This window comes from Pelodiscus sinensis, chromosome 3 (genome assembly GCF_049634645.1).
Source record: "Pelodiscus sinensis isolate JC-2024 chromosome 3, ASM4963464v1, whole genome shotgun sequence".
In the NCBI taxonomy this organism is placed as follows: domain Eukaryota; kingdom Metazoa; phylum Chordata; order Testudines; family Trionychidae; genus Pelodiscus; species Pelodiscus sinensis.
The window spans coordinates 154,442,424-154,463,637 of NC_134713.1; the positions used below are offsets into that span (position 1 = coordinate 154,442,424).

At 42.1% G+C, this 21,214-nt stretch overlaps 1 long non-coding RNA gene across 2 annotated transcripts in view; it reads right to left on the reverse strand.

Moving 5' to 3' along the window:
- LOC112544557 (uncharacterized) overlaps positions 1-12,867 on the reverse strand; it is a 121,064-nt gene extending 108,197 nt beyond the window's left edge. Inside the window, exon 1 of one of the 2 annotated variants that reach the window (XR_012902379.1) lies at positions 12,820-12,867. This is a non-coding gene — a long non-coding RNA (uncharacterized LOC112544557). The remainder of the gene's footprint in view (positions 1-12,819) is intronic. The other variant, XR_012902380.1, reaches the window with a different exon arrangement.
- Positions 12,868-21,214: the final 8,347 nt, after the last annotated feature.

Here is a 21,214-nt window from a genome sequence, read left to right on the forward strand (position 1 = left end):
GCATTGCTGATAAACTCCAGAGCTCTTCACGTGTAGATTTATCAGTCTGAAACCCATTCAGCTCTGTACGGAGTAAAAATCTCCCTCCTTCCCCCACCACCATGGCTGTGTGGGATAAGTTTGGTGGATCTCAGCTACAACTACAACATCAAACTCACCACCACACTTTTGCCCTAATTGGCAGCCTCAACTTTAGGGATGTTAAATATCAGATAATTGAATAGTTGAGTAACCTCAAGAATTCTGATCAGTTAGTCAACTATTCTATAGTCCCTAGGGGAGGGGACAGCAGCCAGTGCGCTCTGTATCAGAGGCAGCGGCGCAGGGTGCCAGGCAGGAGCTGGTCTGCAAGGGGAGCCAATTAAAAAAACAGCTTCCCTCATGCACCGCCTGCCTGTTGCCCTGCGCTGTTGCTTCTGATAAAGAGACAGCAGCACAGAGTGGCAGTAGCCCCTGTCTATGGAGGGGTCTGATCTCCCAGACCCAGCATGAACCAGAACTGAGCCAGACTGCCTACCTGCCCAGCTCCTAATACACTTTAAATCCAGAGCCACAGCAGGGGTAGCCTGCTAAACAATTTAGTGGCAATGGGAGGGAGGAGGGAAATGCGTGTAGTTTATAGCAGTGTTTCTCAACCTTTTTTTTTTTATAAAGTACCCCCTTTAAAAAAATTTTTTTAAAAAGTACTCCCAGTACCTACAGTTTTCAGACACACAAATTTTTTTCTACCATTGCATCACATTTGTTTAAACAACTTAATCGTAGCTGGATGGGCAAAATTTTGGGGTGTAAAAAGTACAAAAAAAATAAAGCGCTGCAAAACTTAAAACAAATTCAGTTTTTTCCAAATTTCAATTGTGTTGACATACCCCCCCCCCCCCCAGATTTCTCTCAAGTACCCCTGAGGGTACTTGTACCACTAGCTGAGAAACATTGGTCTATAGCATTAACCTATAAGCTTTTGCTTATCGGTTAATCAGCTACACCAGCATTTTCCAAACTATGGGCCAAGGGCCTCAGTGTGGCTGCCAGGAGGGGAGCGGGGCAGGCTGGGAGGAGGTGTGTGTGGGGAGGAACTAGCCTCCAGGACGCAGGGTTGGGGGCAGCGGGGCTGTCTGGCGAAAATCAGGGAGGAGGAGGGACAGCGGCCAGCGGAAGCAGGGCTGGATGGGGGAGGCGGGGTGGGGGGGACAGGGAGCTGGACAGGGGAGATCAGAAGGAGGAGGATGGGAGAACCAGCCGCCGGAAGCGGGGCTGGACGGGAGCAGCGGGCTGGCCAGGGGAGATTGGGAGGAGAAGCATAGGAGAATCAGCTGGGAAGTTGGGGGGGGGCACAGGGCTGGTTGGGGGAGATCAAGAGAAGCAGGGCGGGGGGGGGAGAAGCAGGGCTGGCCAGGGGAGATTGGGAGGAGAAGCGGGGGAGAACCGGCCTCTCTCAACTTGATACATGCAACCTCCCATGGAAAACACCTATCTGAAGCAGCTGACTCAAAAAAACTCCTGTCTATATATGCTGTGAGCAACAGTCTAAAGTCACAGAAAAAAAGATGTATCTATTAGGCAGCATAACTGGTCCATTCTTAGTCAGTGTCCCCTGGTACACTTCCATAACATTTTCTTACTGGTATTCAGCAGAGTTACTGATAAAAGTCAGTGGGTGATGAAGATAAATAGTAAAAAGCAAACAGAATGTATTCATGCATTCTTCCACAGACTTACTTCCTAAGATGTACTGCATCCTGCCAAATGCTGAACTTCAGATTGCTTGGGTCCCAGAGGATTAGTGGCATCATATATTAGTAGCTACCTTGCCCTGGCTGGAATGTCAAAGAAAGACTGGAGGAATTATACAAGGAGAAGACATATATGCCCCCACTGAATAGTATGGAGGTCAACAAATCACTACATCCTCTAAATCTCTGAGGTGTGACATTTTGGCTGACAGAGATATCGCCCTTATTTTCCTTTTGATAGCAACTTTGGACGAATTACAGTATGTGCAGTTTTATGTATTCGGATTCTGACAGCTTTGGATGATGCCTTTCCCTGCACAACAGTGACATTTTCAACTTTAGTACATTATTCAAATCTTGTCATTTCATTGAACAATTTCAAATCACAACTCTGAAAAGGTCTCTCTTCTCTGTTTTTTTAAACCCGCCCTTGAGGCAAGAATGAAAACATGGGGAAGTATTTGATGGAGATTTTACTGGTGTGATCACTTACACCTCTCCCTGTTTTGTTCACATCGCTTAAATGGAGACTTAAAAGAATTATTTTTAGTAGATGGCATCCCACAAGTTAAATGATTTTTTTTTCTTTTGGTCTGCAACAATCTGGAAAGGATATCAGACCTAGACAGCCAAGTTCCTAAATATGGGCAGGAGAGATGGTAGCCTCCATGGGCCCATGAGCAAAACAGGAGGAGGCCAGCTCCATGCTTCTGGAAGGGGTGGGGCCAAGAGTGGAAGAGGCGGGGCTGAGAACATCTAGGCTTCAGTGCTGCCCAGAGTGCAGCACGCCCCACCCCTAAACCCTCAGTGATGTTCTGAGCACACAGTGCTCCAGCCCGGTGCTCTGGCAGCGATTTAAAGGGCCAGGATTCCAGCCACTGCTGCTGACGGTGGCCAAAGACCCAAACCCCTTTAAATCACTGGGCCCTGGGCAATTGCCCCCTTTGCTCAATCCCTGCCCCTGTCAACATGAGCACCTTAACAGGATTCCCAAATCCTGAATTACATAGCTAAAATTGTCACTCACTCAGAAATGCAGTCCAGATCCTTCACTGTTGTAAATCAGAGTAGCTAAGATGAAGTCAGGATCTGGCCCGCAAGGAGCAAATATTGTCTGGCAACTAGATCTAGGGCTTGGTAGTAAGAAATTCTAGAACCTCTCCCTACTTTACCACTAACTTGCTGTGACTCCTTGGAGAAGTCAGTCTCTCTGCAGCAATCCTCCCATTTGTAAAAGAAGGGTAGTAATTACTGTATAGTGTTTAATACACAGGCTGGTTCCAAAATTTAATTTATTATATTTGTAAAGAGTTTTGAGATTCTATTTTCTTTATTAAAATTGATATACTGTACCCTTTCATCCAAGAGCTAGATAAATTCATGGAGGATGGGGCCATCTGATAGCTATTAGCCAAGATGGCAGGGGATGGATCATGGGTGGCAGGGGATGGATCATGATTGCCTGTTCTGTTCACTCCCTCTGAGGCACCTGCCATTGGCTGCTGTCAGAAGACAGGGTACTGGACTAAACAGACCTTTGGTCTGACCCAGTATAGCCATTCTTATGTTCTAGTTTTACATGCCTATTTACTATTTTGAGTGTCCATCTTTAGGGTTTGCATGTCCAGAATTGGGATTTGTATATCTATTAAAGCTTCTAGGGAAAGGAAATCCTTCCTTCTGAATGGATTTATTTGTCTTAGCATCACCGAAAGCATAACTTACACCAGATGTGCATCTGACACTCCTTGTTTGAAAATTTGGCCCACATTATCTCAGGAAGAGGATTTTTTTCCCAGCTTCCAAAGTGATATAGATTCCTTGGCTCTCTCACTTTCCCCCTCCCCAAGGAGAAGAGGGACAAAGGTTTAGGGACCTGGCAGATGGGACTTATAGGTGGATGAGAACATGAGGAGCCATACTACAGTGCAGAGGCCCCTAGATTGCCTTAATCTGGCCCTGAAAATCACAGATGCTCTAAGGTTGCTGTCCCTCTAGGACTGGACTGGAGTCTCCTAGATTCAGCAACCAATCTCCCAGGGATTACTGAAAGCAATCCTGGAGATTTTAATAAGATACTTTGAGAAAGTGACATTATGTCATGGGAAAAAAATCCTCCTGGAATAGCGTCAGTCACAGTTGGCAACCCTATGTACAGCCTCAAACTTAATGGAACACATTCTAGTAGAGGGCTTCAAAGCAGTAGCAATAAGAGCAAAGAGATCTACTGTAGTTCATTTTTTTACATTGACAAGCATATCAACGGACATAGTCTGGGTCACTTTCACAAGTATCCGTAGTAAGGACATAATTTAGTAACCTGTACTTGTGTCAGTGAACACTTCCATGAGGAATCCTTTGAAGTTGCTAGAAAGGCACATGAATAAAGCTTGTACATACGCAGCTAAAGAGGTTTATGGTGACCCGTGTGACGTTTTGACTTAGAGTCTCCATGGAGGATACGCATCAGAGAAGTTCTCCAGCAAGACAACAGTATAGCAGTTCCATAAATCAATCCTGTATGAATAAAATCAAGGCCACAAGGTGTGAAGATTGATAGACCTAACTCTACAGGAAGAATTCTATTATTTTCCCAAAAAGCATTTAACTAGAACAAGAGTTTAAAGTCTCCTTTTATTGCTGTGCAAGAGACAAATGTTAAAAAGGGAATCAGGAGAATGAGAATGGAAAAGGATTTTAAAGAAATTACTCAAACATTGGAGGAAAGGAATAAAGGTTTTGGTGTGTGTGTGGGGGGGGGGGGGGGGGGGTTATTCTGCCAATTCATTTAAATAACACTGTGACCAAGGCCCAGGCCACTGGAATTTTCATCTACATAATCTTTGCATTTATTGGATTGGCAAGTATTGAGGTATTTCACATGGCAAAGACACATTTTTACAAGGAAGAATATCTTGGCAATAAAGGAAAAAATAATCTTTCTCCCCGCCCCTCAAGCCCATAAACATGCAGAGAACTCCATCCATTTGAGCAGCCAATAACTGATGTTAGTTTATTGAACCCGAAAGAAAACATCAGGTAGAGTGAGTTTCTCTGGGGTTTCTTTAAGTGAAACTTCATTGATCAACACTTGCAGAAATGCTCTGAGTTTTCTTAAGAGCTGTTGTAAGCCAGCTAATTAACACATTTTAATAGATTTGATTTAATTTATGTATTTTAGTTGTGGCAGCTGTACTAGCTAAATCAGACTGAAGCAAACACTCTTGTCTCTGGTACACTATTCAACAAAGTGTGGATAATTAACTATCGTATATTCTGTGTAGCTTACAATTTTTTTTCCTCTCCTTCCATCTTAATGACTCTGTATCACAGGGATTTATACAACCAACATTAATAGCAAATGTGCATAAATCAGTAGTACAGAAAGGAAAGCACTTCACAGTGTTGAGTTCTGCTTTTAAGAACAAGCATGCATTAAGACAAGGATGGGAGAAAAACCAGGGGGCTCTCTTATAACCCCATAAAGGCTTGTGTCATACAAGCACTGTAAATTAAGGGATTTAGAGGAGACTACAATCTGCTTGTTCTTCTCACAAAGCCCCCATGTGACATGGGTCAACTGATCATCAATCCAGTAAAAAACCAAAATCATGTTTAAATTAACATTTGTCACTGTTCACTTGTTTTTAATGTGTTTTTTAAGCTAAAATGAATCACCTTCCAGGGTCCACACTAGAAAGTCTGATGAAAAAAGCAGAGATCTGCAACTTTTAGAAGACATTAATATAACCTTTTCCTAGTACTATATGGTTTCATCATTGCAGAAGAAAGAAAAGATCACAAAAGAATTTAAAGTCTGTAATGGATTGATTTATATTCCTATTAATATTGTTATGCATTGAATTACTTTCCTTCTATATTCAATATAATTCCTATATACTGCCAAAATTTAAATTTAAAAGCCTATTATTTTCTGTTTCCAAGAGTGCCCACGATGTGCTAGACCTTACACAAATATAAAAGAAAGAAGCAATGCTACACAAAGAGCTTACAATCCAATGCCCCAAATCTGAAAACACTGACACCAGTAACTTTATGCATGAGAGTAGCTAAAGATGACTCATGCATATTAACGCATGAGCTGGGGCTCATTTTGGTGTTTCTGTAGTACTCTTTCTATCCTGTAAACTAAAGATTTTTTAAAGACTTTATTTGTGGCAGAATCCAAGAAAGTCTAAGTCATGTGTCCTACAAAAGACAATTGTTTGTTGATTTAAAAGCATATGGAGTACCTTAAAATTATTTGTTTGATCAGATACATATATATTTAGTATATGTACAAAAATTAATTAATTTTAGTTTACCTAACGGTGTTACAGCTATTTTGCTTAACTGCCTGGAAGAGAAGCCTCTGATCTGTGCATTTTGGTAATCTCACATTATGGATAGGTAATATTGACTTCCATCTCCAATGTTGCTCTAGAAGTAAAACTACTTGAAAAACTCATTAACCTTGTTTACGTAAAAACCAGTCCACCACTAGAAGCAACACAACCTGACTCCCATCATCATCTAAAGAAGCAGACAGTTCAGATAATATAGATAATCTTCTGTGTAAAATGGATTCACGGGGGTTGCATCGGTGTAAATGGGAGCAAAGTTTGGCCTTTTACATATTAAACATACGCTTCTCACGCCACATCCCTGAAACATCAGTAATATAGAATTGTCTGAGTGGGGCAGTGAGGTTTTATTAGGAAGGGGAGGGAGGCAGAGTGCCCTAAATACATACCCGGCATCAAATATATCTGGATTGGTCAGAGTAATTTAAATGCCTATAGAAGTAAGATGTGAGAGGTATAATAAATATACCACTGTTTTAATCACTCTTTGCAAATACATTTAAGATGTGTTCCCTGTCCCAAAAAGCTTACTATCTAAGTAAGACAAAACACACATAAGATATAGGATAACATATGGAATAAAATTCTATGCAACTTATATTTTAATTTATTTTGGGTCTGTACATCCTAAACTCAAAACTCCAGTCATCTGAAGAAGTGAGCTGATTTGTTAGTCTATAAAGTGCTACCAGACCATTTGTTGTTTTTTAAGTTTGTCATTAAGTAGTGTGTGTCCTACATATTGGATTTATATGAGCTAGTGTATGATCTCACATGAACTAATATGAATGGTCCAGAACATGTATTACTATCATGTATTACTTACATGGAATATGTGTGAGATCTACAGAATGTAAGTTACACACCCTTACCGCATGGGGACACTGTTCAGGAGAAGGAGAGAGGGTATGAGGATTACTAATGATGAGAAAAAGAAGGGATAACTTGAAGAGGCAGGTCTGGAAAGATGAAAGAAATGAAATCTGTCTGAGTTCAGAAAGAGCATTCCAGCCATACTGGCAGCATAAGAAATCTGAAGATTAATGTGGAGAAAGGCATCAAGGACCTGATTCAGCAAAGCACTTAAGTACATGCTTGATCCCCACTGAACTCATATCTGCTTATGTGCTCTGCTGAACTGAGGCCTAAAAGCTCAGGCCATTCCATTCTAGAAAACTGGGCTCCCCTATAAAATGTGACTTGTATATTTATTCAAATAGCACATTTATTTGGCTGGTGTTTTGGAGTATTCTGACCCTGATCCAACTCCCACTGAAATTTATGGAAGCCTTCCCATTGACTCCTGTGGGAATCAGATCAGGCCTAGGGTTGCTAGATACTTTCACACAAAAATCCCGAACAGGGAGGGAAAAAAAAATTGGTTGAAGAAAAAAAAAAGGGGAGGGTGGCGACCTTAAATTCCCACACTCCCCACACCTTCATCCCCGCCACAAGCTGCAGGAGGAAAATACCCGAGAAAACATGTTTACATGTCGGGTATTTTCTGGGATTTTTTACCAGACAGAAGACGCAATTACCAGACTGTCTGGGCGAAAACCAGACACATGGCAACCCTAATCAGGCCTACTTCATATTGTGGAACACATGATTTTATATACTCATTGCGCTGACGCAATCCTGAGTGAAGATCCTGAGTCACTACTAAATGTCCTTATATAATTTACATTGTAATTAGTATTTAATATTTATCAGTACAGTAAGTGGAGTGTTAATTCCTCAGTTATTCAACTGTATTAAGATGTTCTTGTATTTATTCATAAGACATCTTTCTGACATGTCCTATGGCAGGTCAAGGCTACCTTTAAGTAGATTTCTTTTCATTTTAGGAGGGGAATTTATATCCATGTATAGATTTTTTTTTAAGATCTGTCATATAGGAAGAGCAGCTGCTAATATTTATGCCCTGCAGAGACTCCTGTGGAGTCTAATTACAATAGTTTAATGCTTTGATTTATGGATTAGATTCAGGAACAATTTATCCCCACATGCAAATGTGAGGCAGCCTCATCACTCTCTTTTGACATTCTCCATGGTGCTTTTAAAGCTTTTGGCACATTTGATCCCAGCATTAGCTCTACAATTCTGCTTTAGGGGATTTGTTAAAGCTATCAAAGTGAAGACTTGAAACTAGTGTTTGAACTATGATATCACCTGTCTGATCTCCACACCTTAATTATCCATCTGAGACCAAGATAATATTATATCTTCACTAGCAAAGGGTGAGCCAATTTGATTGAAATAAGCACCAACCTGAAACTTTCCACAAAATGTAATCCAAATCTTCCCTGAAATTCAAAAAGATTTGGCTAGCTCTTCTCATTATTTTTTTAGTTCTGTATGATTGGTTCCATTTGGGACTGCCTGAAAAAGTAGAAAGTATTATGAACAGGCCTATTCTCAGAGTATTTTCAGCCCAACCAGAAGTAGGAGGAATTGCACACTAGACCTGGGCCCACGTTTGGATATAGATCCAACCTTCCTCAAAAAGTGGGATGTTCAGATGTGTGGTTTTGGTTTAGATTTGTATAGACAAAGCGCCAGATTTTCAAAGCAGCTCAGCATCCAAGTGTTTTGAAAATCTATTCATAGGTGTCTCAACAGAATCATGTGATTGCTGAACATTTTTTAAATGGGAGCTGACTTCTTTTGAAAATCTGTTCTTTCCCCTCATCTGCCATCTCCACCAAAATATGTGGGGTGGAGCACTTGAAAAACTGACCCTAATCTACATTTGGAAATCAATAGGGCTCTAAACATCTCCAAAGCTCACAGAATTTTTAAGCTTGTTTGTTTGTTTGTTCATTCTGCCAGTTGTTAACCTAAAGCTCAGATCAGAATCTCAATTTCCCTTGATTCAGAGGAGTTCATATCTAAAGCTCTGATTCTGACCCAGCTCTCCTGGAAACCAGAGCTGTAGGAAGGAAACTTAACAGATGTACACTATCCTAACTGGAAGGTCCCAGAAGCAACTTATATAGCCTGCATTGCTCCTATATAGTCTTTTCTGCTTCTGTTTGCCTGGTTAAACATATAAGTAAATATTATTCTTTCAGTTACAAAGTGGATGTAGCACATTTGCTATATTGGCAGCTCCCAGCATGCTCCACAGACAGAGTATTGAACAGATGCAAAGGCCGATAAAATGAAAGTCCCAACTGAGAGACTTATCATGAGAGTTGAGGACTAGACTGTGATTTAAGAAACACCAAACCCCATGTATTTAAACAGAGAACTAGGGGAGAGCTCCTTTCTCAGCGGTCCCACAGGACAGAGAGAAAAGCCAGCCTTTGCTTCCAAGTAATCACCCAGCCGGGAGGAAGGAGAGTCAGCAAGCCTTGGTGTCTGGAGCAGATGGGACAATTCCATTCTCCAGAAGAGGACTATCTTCCAGACTCGCTCAGTACTGCCAACCTTTAGCCTTCAGAAGTCATTTTAAGTAGTTTATTTCTGCCTTTTTGAGCTTTCTGGGTCCACTTGCCCCACACTTCCCCATTTACCTCTGCAACCATGAGGGCTATTTGCTTACTTTTTAAAAAGATGAACTGTGACCTGGGGCAGGAGACTGGGGTGCAGGGTCTGGGAGGGGTTATGGGTACAGGATTCTGGCCTGGGCAAGAAGGGGTTCAGGATCTGGGAGGGAGTTGGGGCATAGGAGGGGGTGGGGTGCCAGAGGCAGGCTCTGGCAGAGAGGCACTTAGCTATGCAGCTCCCAGCCAGCAGCACTCTCAGGCAGGCTTCTCTGCCTGCCAGCAGCTCTGGCTGTTCCATGTGGCTCTCTGCACTGCAGGGGGAGGCTTCATGCACTACCCCGTCCCCCTCAAAATCTCTCAACTCCTATTGTCAAGTCTGGAGGCACCTTAGTTTGCAAACTCCCTCTGAAGTCAATGGGAGGGTTGCCTGAGAAAAATGAGTAGAAAGTGTGTAAGTACCTCACAATTTGGCCGAATGAGAATATAAACCCTCATGCCCAGCATAGAAGTCAGAACAAAAGCCACAACTTCAGTAGGTCTGGAGGGCACCCGGCACCCTGCATGCCAGCCTTCTGGGCTGGAGCCAAACCCTACGGAAGCTAATGGAAACAGTTCCACTGACTGATGGGCTTTGAGTAGAGTTCTGTGATTGTACAGGATAAAAGTACCCCATTAACCCTCACTCAACCTTAAGAATTACCGTAAATTAGCGTATATAACCCGCACTCGTTTATAACCCGCACCCAGGCATAACCTGCGTTTTTTCCTAAATGTGTAAAAAAACGTTAAGATAATCCGCGCACGTGTATAGCCCATGGGTTATATATGCTACTTTTAGGTACCTGATAATTGCTGGCCGGCCTGCAGGAGGGGAGCCACACTCATGCCCACGCAAGTAAAAATAAACTTGTATACCCCGCGGACATGTATACCCCGCGGGGGGGTTGCTGGGTTTGTAAAACTTTGTATAACCTGCAGGTTATATGCGCTAAAACACGGTAATAAGTGAAATTCACTGACATTTTGGTTGTGAATTATTAGGTTATTACAGAGTTTTAGGGGGTGGGATTTTTAATTTGTAGTAAAAAAATACTAGAGCCTTTGAACAATAAACCAATGAGATGAGGAAAAGATAGCTGTGGTGTAAAGTCCTTTCACATACAGGCTGCCAAGAAAAAGCAAGTGGGCCTGTTTTGCTGGTTTGTATTTATGCTGAGCTCATCCTGGGTGCACAATGATGTGTACATGCAGAGGACAAACTAGATGAGACACGACAATCTGATATGAGGCATGCCACGTTTGTAAAAGGAGGTGTCTCTGCTATTTATTTCAGATTCCTACCATCCAAGGCAGGTAAGTGGATTTGTGTGACCAAGGGATAATATTACAAAACAACCAAATTTGACAAGTAACAGTATAATTAGTCTTGCGAAGAAGTTTGGAAATCTGGGCACTTTTAACATGCCCAGATAGTATTTCAGGGATAGTTTAAAGTCTAGTTACTTGAAAAGGTATTTCAGTGGTTTACTTCTCAAGCTAGCATTTGAATTCAGAGCAATGTAGCAAGATCATATGGAATGTGAATTCTAAGAGCCAGACTTGGATGTTAGTTAATCTGGTGTAAATCCAGAGTAAACTCCAAATTAAATCACAAGTTTTGCTCTCAGACTGGAGAAGGACATTTGGAGAAACCAGTGGTTAATCTGGATGAGTTAACATGTTTAAACTAGGGATGTAAGAATGTAGCCATGTAATGGGTAACCAATAAGTATGATGAGCTTATCTGTGAACCAAACTACTACACCGCTGTATACAGCTCCCAGTTTGACTCCCAGGGAGCAGCCTGATGCACTGTGCTGCTGCCTCTGTATTAGAGGCAGTTAATCAATTACTTGAACCAGGAAGTGAGCACCAGGACGCATTAGTTCAAACCAGACAAAGGGTACCCCTTTGTCCACAACAAAGGCAAAATTATGTTTGACCTTATATTAGTTAACGCATTTTCTAGCTCTGTGCTTTGTCTGAAGATTTGTTCCCCAAATCTTGCCCTCTCCTGGGACTCTCTCCAAGAAGAGGAAGCAGACTCAGGAGGCAGCATATAGAAAAGAGTAATACCCACCAACTTACAGTTTCATACTTCTCTAAATAGCAAAACAAAACTTTCTTTATATTTCTTTATCTTGCAACAGATCCCCTTATTAAAGGTTTTCATTAACTTACCTCTGCATGAAAAATGACACTATGAATATATTACATGTGTATTGTATTGACAGAGTTACATAAGGGAGTTTTGAACTGGGCTTGTCTCTAGCCAGATGACATTAATCCCACACTTATCAGTACAGGTTAAACCTCTCTAGTCCAGCACTCTTGGGACTTGATTGGCTCTGAACCAGAGAATTTTCCAGACCATGGGAGGTCAAAATTGTCTAGCAGCATTACCAACGGTCCCACTGCTTACTGGGCTGCTAACGGACATTTAGGGGTAAATTGGAGCTAAATAACAGGACAGAACACTCAGAGCTAGAACTGATGGCTGCAAATAAAACTTTATGGAACTGTGGGAAACTTGGCCACGTCCACAAAAAGGGAATATCTGGGTAACTAAACTCAATTTGGATGATGGATGTTTCTGGACCAGAGTTCTGAGCACGAGAGGTCCAACCTGTATTATCTCACTGAACATCTGAAAAGAAATAATGCTAAAGAAAGCACTGAGGAGGTTTAGCAGTGCATAAAACAGGTTTCATCCTCCAGAAAGTCACCACACATTTTATAAAGTATATTTAGAGTTTGGAATTTTCTTGTTTGGTTAATAGATTTTAAAAACTAAATCATTATACAGGTTGGATCTCCCTGGTACAGCACCCTCAGGACCAGATTAGGGATTTTGCCAGACCAGGAGAGGTCATATCTGGCCCTCCTGCTACCAGCCTCCCCCAGCCTTGGACCAGCAACTGGCCTCCCAGCAGGCTCCAATTTCTGCCACCAATTCCTTTGCTCTGCCTGCCCACTCTCCCTTCCCAATGAAGCCAGGCAGCCCAGCTCCAGCCCAAATCCCACCCCACCGGGCTCCCACCCCTCCAGGCCCTGCCAGGCAGCCCAGTTGGGCACGCCAGGCTCCCAGTCCTATTGGACAGCCCTGCTGCCGCACACTGGGCTCCCAGTCCTGCTGGGCAGCCCTGCTGCCATGCACCAGACCACAGCCCTGCCGGGCAGCCGTTAGCCTACCTGCAGCGATTCCAGCTGCCAGCCTTCCACTGTTTACAGAGGTTCAACCTGTACTGATTTTTTAAAATGTGTGAAATTCATGCTAATGCTTCCACCCCTTCCCACTTCTTTAATACAGTATTTAGGTTCCACCTAGTGGCTTCTAGTAACATCTACATCACACTGAGGGTTAGATATTTAGTCATGTAAATCCATATTAAAGGTCAACTGTATGCATAGATGTTAGGGGCAACTCAGCCTGACTCTGTTAGCACCCATGCAGATTAGCATGTGCATTGGTCTGAAAATACGACAAACAACTGTCTAGTGACTAATAGATAATTGGGATTTTTATGCATACAATTTAGACAGGCTATAACTAAGTTGTTGTTTTTTAACTCCCAAAAAGCATATGTGATGTATCTTGGTGACTATGGCATTACACATAATGTAGATACTAGGGGCTCATCTGTGAGGAAACATTTTACTAGTTTAACTGATATAGTCCCTCTCTGGGCCTACATTTATGATTTAAGAGTGGCTTTTTGCTACTTACCATAGCCCTTTTCTTCAAGCAACACAGCTAAACTGTTCCTTTATTTAATAAAGCCTTTTTTTTTTGTCCTGTGACTGTAAGGGATATTAACAGGCCACTTCACCTTGAATGGTCCCTTAGAATACGTGCTAACTGGTTATGCTAAAGAAACCCTGCCATTTTGTATTTAGCTGTAACACTGATTACCTTCCCCAGACCTAAAGAAGAGCTCCGGGCAGCTCAAAAGCTTGACCCAAGAGATCCAGTAAGAGATATTACTTCACCCACTCTGTCTCTCTAATATCCTGGGACCGACACTGCTACAACACCACTACGAACTCGGGGTAACCCTTTCTTCAATATTGCTTTGTGCTGTATTTCTATTTCCAGTCTTATTTCTGTCTGGATGGTGCTGTCTCACAGCAATGGTCACTGAGTTTGTGTTTGGTGGACTTGATTCTTTCAGTCAGCTCATATGCTGCAAATAATGTATTAGCACACCTTTTTACCTACATCAGCTGCCGAAAAATCCTGAACAGGTGTGTTTTGTTGGTTATATTGTCTGGTGTGTACTATATACCAAATCTGATGATCATGTGTTTTGATTACATAATCAGACTAGGCTGAGCCTGATATAAACATAATGAGCGTAAAGTAAATATTTACACTTGTGCATTTACCTTAAACTACTTCATTGTTTTATCTTCAGTGCAATTTCACTTGTATTTCTTCTATAACATGGCTAGTCCATTACTTGTTACAAATGACAAATTTTCTCCTAAATACTAAAACTATATAAAAGCATGTGATGCTATTTTTTTCCCCTTCTTTATGTGGTGATTACATCCCCCATTCAATTAAGGGCTGAGTAAGGACAACACAGGTACTATAATTAAGATACAAATTGGATCAATATTAATTTAAAATAAATATGAGTTAATAAGTTTGTGTGGGTTCTTAGGTCCAAACTAAGCTTAAGTAATGTACATCTGCAGTGCAAAGACCAAAAATGGAAATGTCTCATTTTTGTCCAGTGGCTTTAAATAGTTCAATGAGATACTCAAATCAAGACTTCCTTGGGATATAATTATAAAAATGACAACCGAAATAAAATATAACAGGTTAAAAATAAAGATAGCAATATTTGTTAAAGCTAAATGAAGCCTGACATGTAACAGATATGTTGAAAAATCAAATCAAAGTCTTAAAGAGATTGTCATAAGCACTGGCTCATTGGTCAGAGTATTGCCAGAAGAAACACCAGAGTAAATGCACAGATCAGTTAATCGCTAAAAAAGAAAAACACAGATCCAACTTAGAAACATGAGGGCACAAGTGGTTTAACTAAATGACAGAGGAAAACTCAATATATGCAAAAGTTAAAGGTACAGACAGCTATTATGACTTCCCATATAAGTAACTTTTTTCTGCTTTCAGACCATTCCAGGTTATGAGGAAATGACTATGTAATTTGTGAGCCACATGAATGGAGACTAAAAATATGGGAAGGCTACATAAGGAACAGAAAGCTAAATATAGTGATGTTTGGTAAATTATAGCCTGAACAAGAGAGAGCCTCAACAGGCTTTTTGCAAAACTCAAGATACTCTTGGTGAATGTCCATCCACACTTCACTAGTTACATTTTGCAAAGAAGAGTCAGGGACAAGACCCTAATGTGTTTGCACGTAAAGTATGCACAGACTGTGTGTGGTTCTGAAAATAACCCAGTTAGAAACAATGAGCTACAAAACAAAAGCACAACAGAAACTATCCTTTGCCTCATTAGATTGTGAAAAGGTGATGTCCAAGATTAAAGAAATTCTAGTTAGACAGTAACAACTCCATCAGAAAAGCATTGTAACTTGATTGCTTTATGTCAGATTGGCAAATATGAAAAAATGCCATTAGACTACCCCTGAAAGATGAAAACAAGCTGTAATCCTTCAGTATACTGCCCCCTTCCATTCAAAGAACATTAGGACAAGGCACAGAAGACTTCCTCAATTGGACAGTGAGACTTGTCATACATAGGACCACCCGATATTTGTAAAAGAAATGAGAAATAAAACAAAAAAGGCACTACTGCATAATAGGAATATTAAATATCAGTTAATTTAATAGTCGAGTAACCTCATGAATTCTTATAGGTTAGTTGACTATTCTATAGTCCCCGGGGGCTGGAGCAGCAGTCACTGTATCAGAGGCAGAAGCGCAAGGTGCCAGGCAGGAGTTGGTCCACAAGGGGAGCCATTTTAAAAACCAACTCTCCTTGCAGACCAGCTGCCTGTCACCCTGTACTGCTGCCTTTGATAAAGAGGCAGCTGCGCGAGGTGGCAGCAGCCCCTGTCTCAGGGAGGTCTGAGCTCCTGGACCCGGTGTGAGGGACTGAGCCGGGCTGCCTGACCGCCTGGTTCCTACTACACTTTAAATGCAGAGCTGCAGCAGGTGTAGGTCCCGGACACGGACATGGTGCAAGCCAGGACTGAGCCAGGCTGCTGGCCGGAGAAATGCATGCAGTCTATAGCATTAACCTAAAAGGCTATTTCTAGACTACAGGGTTTTTTCGAAAAAAGTGGACTTTTTTCGAAAAAACTTCACCTGCATCTAGATTGCCAAAAATTAAATTGAAAGAATGTGGTAGTTTTTTCAACAGCAGTAAACCTCATTTTACGAGGAAGAACACTTTTTTTTCGAAAGAGCTCTTTTGAAAAAAAAAACCAGGACTGTGTAGCACTTTAAAGACTAACGAGATGGTTTATTAGGTGATGTTAGTCTTTAAAGTGCTACATAGTCCTGTTTTTTGTTTCAGCTACATCAGACTAACACGGCTACGTTTCTATCACTAGACATTTAAATTTATTCAATTATAGAAGTGTTATTTTAATTTAAAAATAGGTATTCTCAAACTCTGAACTATTACCTATATAAAGTTTAACATTTGATTTACTATGGATTTTTACATTTCTCTAAACAAGAGTTACAATGTCACTCTTACAGAAGTCGTCAAACCACATTCAGGTATCTTTTGTCCACTTTATTTTGAGCATACATTCCATTACAGGAAATATCTGGACTTTAACTACTCTCATTATGCTGTCTCACCTGTCTTTGTATGTAACCATGTGTTAGTCAGTCTCAGCTCATTTTCCCCCTCACTTGTTGATTTAAAATTATTTCTAAATATTTAGGGTAAAGCTTCCCTAGTAAAATACAAACATTTTTACTAAGTCATTCACAATCTTTACTAATAAAGTATGTACTTGGAGTTTTTAAATAAACATAACCCTTAAGACAGTATTACTGGACTCTGGTTCTTATGCAGTATGGATGTAATTGTGTAGTCTATTAACTGATTAATTGATAAGCAAAAGCTTAGGGTACGTCTAGACTACAAGCCCCTTTCGAAAGAGGCTTTTTTGAAAGAGCTCTTTTGAAAAAGCCTCTTATGAAAGAGATCATCTAAACTTCCACAAGACTTTCAAAAAAGCAATCTGCTTTTTCGAAAGAGAGCACCCAGGCAATCTGGACGCTCTCTTTTGAAAAAGCCCTGTTTGCTCACAGACATTTACCTTCCTCTCCCCCCCCCCCCCCCCATCCCCCTTCTGTTCTGAAATGTGATTTGTCCTTTTCATATGTGTTCATTTTTTTAAAATTGTATCCTTTGGTACATAGTCCTGTATTTTGTTTTAAATGTCTAAATTGTTATTTTAGAATTACTGAAGTGTTGTGAGCATATAATTTGATTTGCAAATCAGAGGGGCTGTTCTGTGGATATTTAATAGCCTTATTGTGTACCAATATGGGGTTAAGAGGTGGGTAATTGACTAATCATGTAGTTGATACAATTGGTATCGACTACTTGATTAGTTGATAAGAGAAGGCTCAGTCCTGGCTTGCACCAGGTCCAGGAGCTACTCCTGCTGTGACTCTGCAGTTTAAATATAGTATCAGCTGGGCATGCAGGCAGCCCAGTTCCTACTACATTTAAACTGCAGAGCCGCCACAGCCAGGGCTGTTCGCAAACAGAGGCTACTCTGGCAGCAGCACCTATCCGCAGGGGGGTCGCACACTTCTGCTAGAGGCAGCAGTGGAGGAGGAGCTGGTGGTACTGTGGAGACAGTCCTAAAGGGAACTGGCTTTTAAGCTGGCTTCCCCCAGCACGGGCTCCTTCTTCACCCTGCCACCTTGCTACCTCTGGTTCAGAGGCAGCAAGGGGGGAAGGAATGCAAGTCAAGTAGTCAAATCAACTACTTGCTAAGCCTAGGCTTATAGGTAGTTGACTACTCATTTACAGCCCTCGTACAAAAGTCACCTACTTAGATCTATATATGTTAAATTTTATGATAAAATCTTGGTCTGAAGTGGTTGGATCTTTACTAATTATGTTTCAAGGCAACCTATTTATTATTATTCTATAACCATCTTGTTTTATTTTCTGTGACTTTCTATTTCTTTTTCCATTCTAATTTCATTAGTAAAATGTAGGGATGTTAAATTTCATTTAATCAACTAATCGACTACACTAGTTGATAGATTTTCCATTGTCTAGTCAATTAGTCAATAAGAGGGGGAGCAGCAGGGGGATTAGCTCCCCGCCCCAGGAGCTAACCCTGCTGTGGCTCTGCCTTTTAAATGTACTAAAGAGACAGTTGGCTCTTTAATATATTTAAAGGGCTTAAGCACAGCGGGGAGGACTCGGTGCAGGACTGGCACGAGCTGGGAATCAGCTGTCCTAGTTTGTGCCAGGTCCCCCTGCCGCACTTCTGATTTTTAAATGTATGAAGAGCCGGCAGCAACAGGGTAGAAGCAACTAGTCAAGGGACTAATTGACTATCTGATAAGCTAGTCGACTGGTTGCTTACATCCCCAGTAAAATGTATAAATTTACAAAGCAGTCAAGCCCATCCTTTTGGCTAAGTAACATCAAAGCCTGAAAAATCATGAGAGGTATAGCAAGGTTCATTGGTCAATTTGTTTAAATTAAAGGGTGTAAATATCACTAAGTGTATTACATTGTTTCTTTGTACCCCATTATTCAAAGATTGAAGTTGGTGGGAAAAAAATAATACATCGTTTTTAAACACATTTCAGCTATGAAAAGTAGAGTGGATTATATAATGGACAAAATATGCTCATGTCTCCTTGGTTTAGGACTGACTGGGAGATTTACAATGGATATAATTCACGCTTCACTAACCTGAAAAACAGATATGGAACTCCTGGTGCTTCAGATTTATAGCCAAGAATGTGTATTGTTAAATTAACCAGAAATGGGCTGCACTTACAAATATCGGATTCAAAGGTGACCTTGAGCTGGGGAGAGTTTACATACAGTCCCCAAAGCCACATAGACCAAGTACAGCAACCTGAGCAGAGCACCAAACAGCCCCTCAGGAATAGGGTAACCATATTCCATATTTCCCTATGATGAATATGGGACACCAAGAGTGGGGGAAGGTGGGCTAACCCCTCAGTGTGGGGGGAGCTGCCGATGCTCGGTGCTCCAGCTCTGCAGTGCGGGGGGGACCACCAATGCTCAGGACTCCATTGGCAGAAGCTCCGAGTGCCAGCGGCTCTCCTCCCAACCTGACCCACTTGCAGGGATGAAGTTCAGCTCCACAGCATGCAAGGGAGGTTGGGGGGAGGGAAGCCACTGGTGACTGGGGCTTCAGCGGCTGTAGGCCCTCTCCCCCCCGCAGGGGAAATACAGGACAATGTGCCCATTTAAAAAAAAAAAGGATGCTGGGAGGAGGTCTTAAATAAGGGACTCTCCCCGTAAAAACAGGACAGATGGTCACCCTACTCAGGAAGGAGGTTTAAAGACTGCCTAGCTGAGTTTGTTAAGAAGCGTGTTTGTTAAGAAATGTGCTGGCTGCTCATGATTTCAACCCTGAAGCTAATGGATTTTGGCTACTTCATTTTCAAAATATAAAGTAAAATTCAAAGCGTGCTAAGTTCTTGAAGACCCTTCCCTACCAAACCTTCTACATACCATTCAGTTCTAGCTATCAGATCAGCCAAATTTCATCTGTACACAGGGGAGGTTTAGGAAGTTGAAAAGACAAAATGCAAAAAGAATACAGGTTGGACCTCCCTGGTCTGGCACCCTGCGGACCTTACCAGTCCCAAATGAGGGAATTTGCCATACCAGGAAGGGAGGTCCTCCGCCATCAGCCCTCCAGCCTGCCGACTCACCTCGCTGCTAGCTCTGCTTCTGGCCCTAGCTGGCTCCCCTGCTTCTGGCCCAGCTGGGTGGCCAGCCCCAGCCACAGCTGCTATGGGCTCCCAGCCCCGCTGCTGCAGGTGACTGTGCACTCCCAGCCCTTATGCAGCAGGCTATTACACATGGCCAGAGCTGCTGCGGGTTCATGGCCTTGGGCTGCCAGATACAGCAAGGGCTGCTGTGGCCCACGATTCTATTAGTACAGGTTCCCAGCCTCAGTCAGGGCTGCTGGACGCTAGCCCCACAGACTACCTACCCCCCAGGCCTGCAGGTGGCCGGCCTCTGGCTTGGGCTGCCAAATGTTGCCCACTGCCACTGGTCCCGCCCCAGGGCTCTCTGATCCAAGGACAAAAGTTGACGGACCAGAGAGTCCTGGTTTAGGGAGGCACAATGTATACAGATTATCTCCCTCTGAATGATTTTGCACTAGCATTAAAACTCTCACCCCATAACATAATTGTGTCCCACATCATGGATGGTATATCATAGAATACAGGGAAACAGGAGAGGAAGATTAAGATTTTGGCATTGATATTTTTAGTAAAAGTCACAGGCAGATTGTGAGCAATAAAGAAAAATTCATAGACGCTTGTGACCAGTCTCTGACTTTCATTAAAAATATCCAGGACAAAATGGGGAGCTCAGCTATGGAGTCCTCACAACACCTGCAGAGGCTGGTCAGCTACAGGTAGCCAGGCCAATAGCCACTGTGGGGCTTAGGGCAAGGAGCGGGGGAGAGGCAGCACCTCAGGCAGAAGGGGCAGGGCTGAGGGGAGTCAGCCCTTAGCACCACCCAAACTGTGGTGTACCCCCACCCTCAGCACCACAGGGAGCAGTGCTCCAGCAGCAATTCAAAGTGGCATGGGGCTCTGGCTACAGCAGCTGCTGCTGCAGTAGCAGTGGTGGTAATGAGAGCTCCAGACCCCTTTGAATCTCTGGGCATCAGAGCAGATCCCCTCCCACACACACATATCGGTGGGCATGGCTACAGGGGACAACTCTGAGTTATAGGAGTCCCCTCTGCCAGGTTTGAGTTCCAGATTACTGCTCATCAGAGCTACAGGAGGCTTGTGGTGGGCCCTTGCAGCTTTCAGCTACTGGAACTGAATTCACAGAGGTCACTGAAAGTCACAGATTCCATGATGTCTGTACAAAAATTCTAGCCTTAATTATATATACTTGCAGCCATCCTATATATTCATTAGTTTCCATTGGCCAGAAATTGCAGAAAGACAGCAAATCAAGATTTTGAACATACCTGTCTTAATGGAGAGCTCTGTGTGAAATGTAATCCACTTTACAAAGATATAAGGAGTCTAAACAGGAGGATGTTGTTTCAATTTTTTGTCAGTTTTGCATCAGTAGTAATTTGTATTCAGTTACTATCAATTAGTCTATTTATTGCAGAAGTTTCCTCCCCACATTTAAGTTTGGAAAGGTTTGGACCTGGGGAATTTCTTACTCAGCTCTGAAAACAAAAATAGATCCCCATTATATATATATATATATTTTAAAAATGTTAAAATTCCTGCTCCTGAATTCCAGGTGTTTCACAGCTGTAGCTGAAGAGAGACTAATGCAAATTAAAAACATTTATGAGAATAACACAGAATATGAGTACAGTACCAAGAATTTTGATTCACTTAAATGATAGGT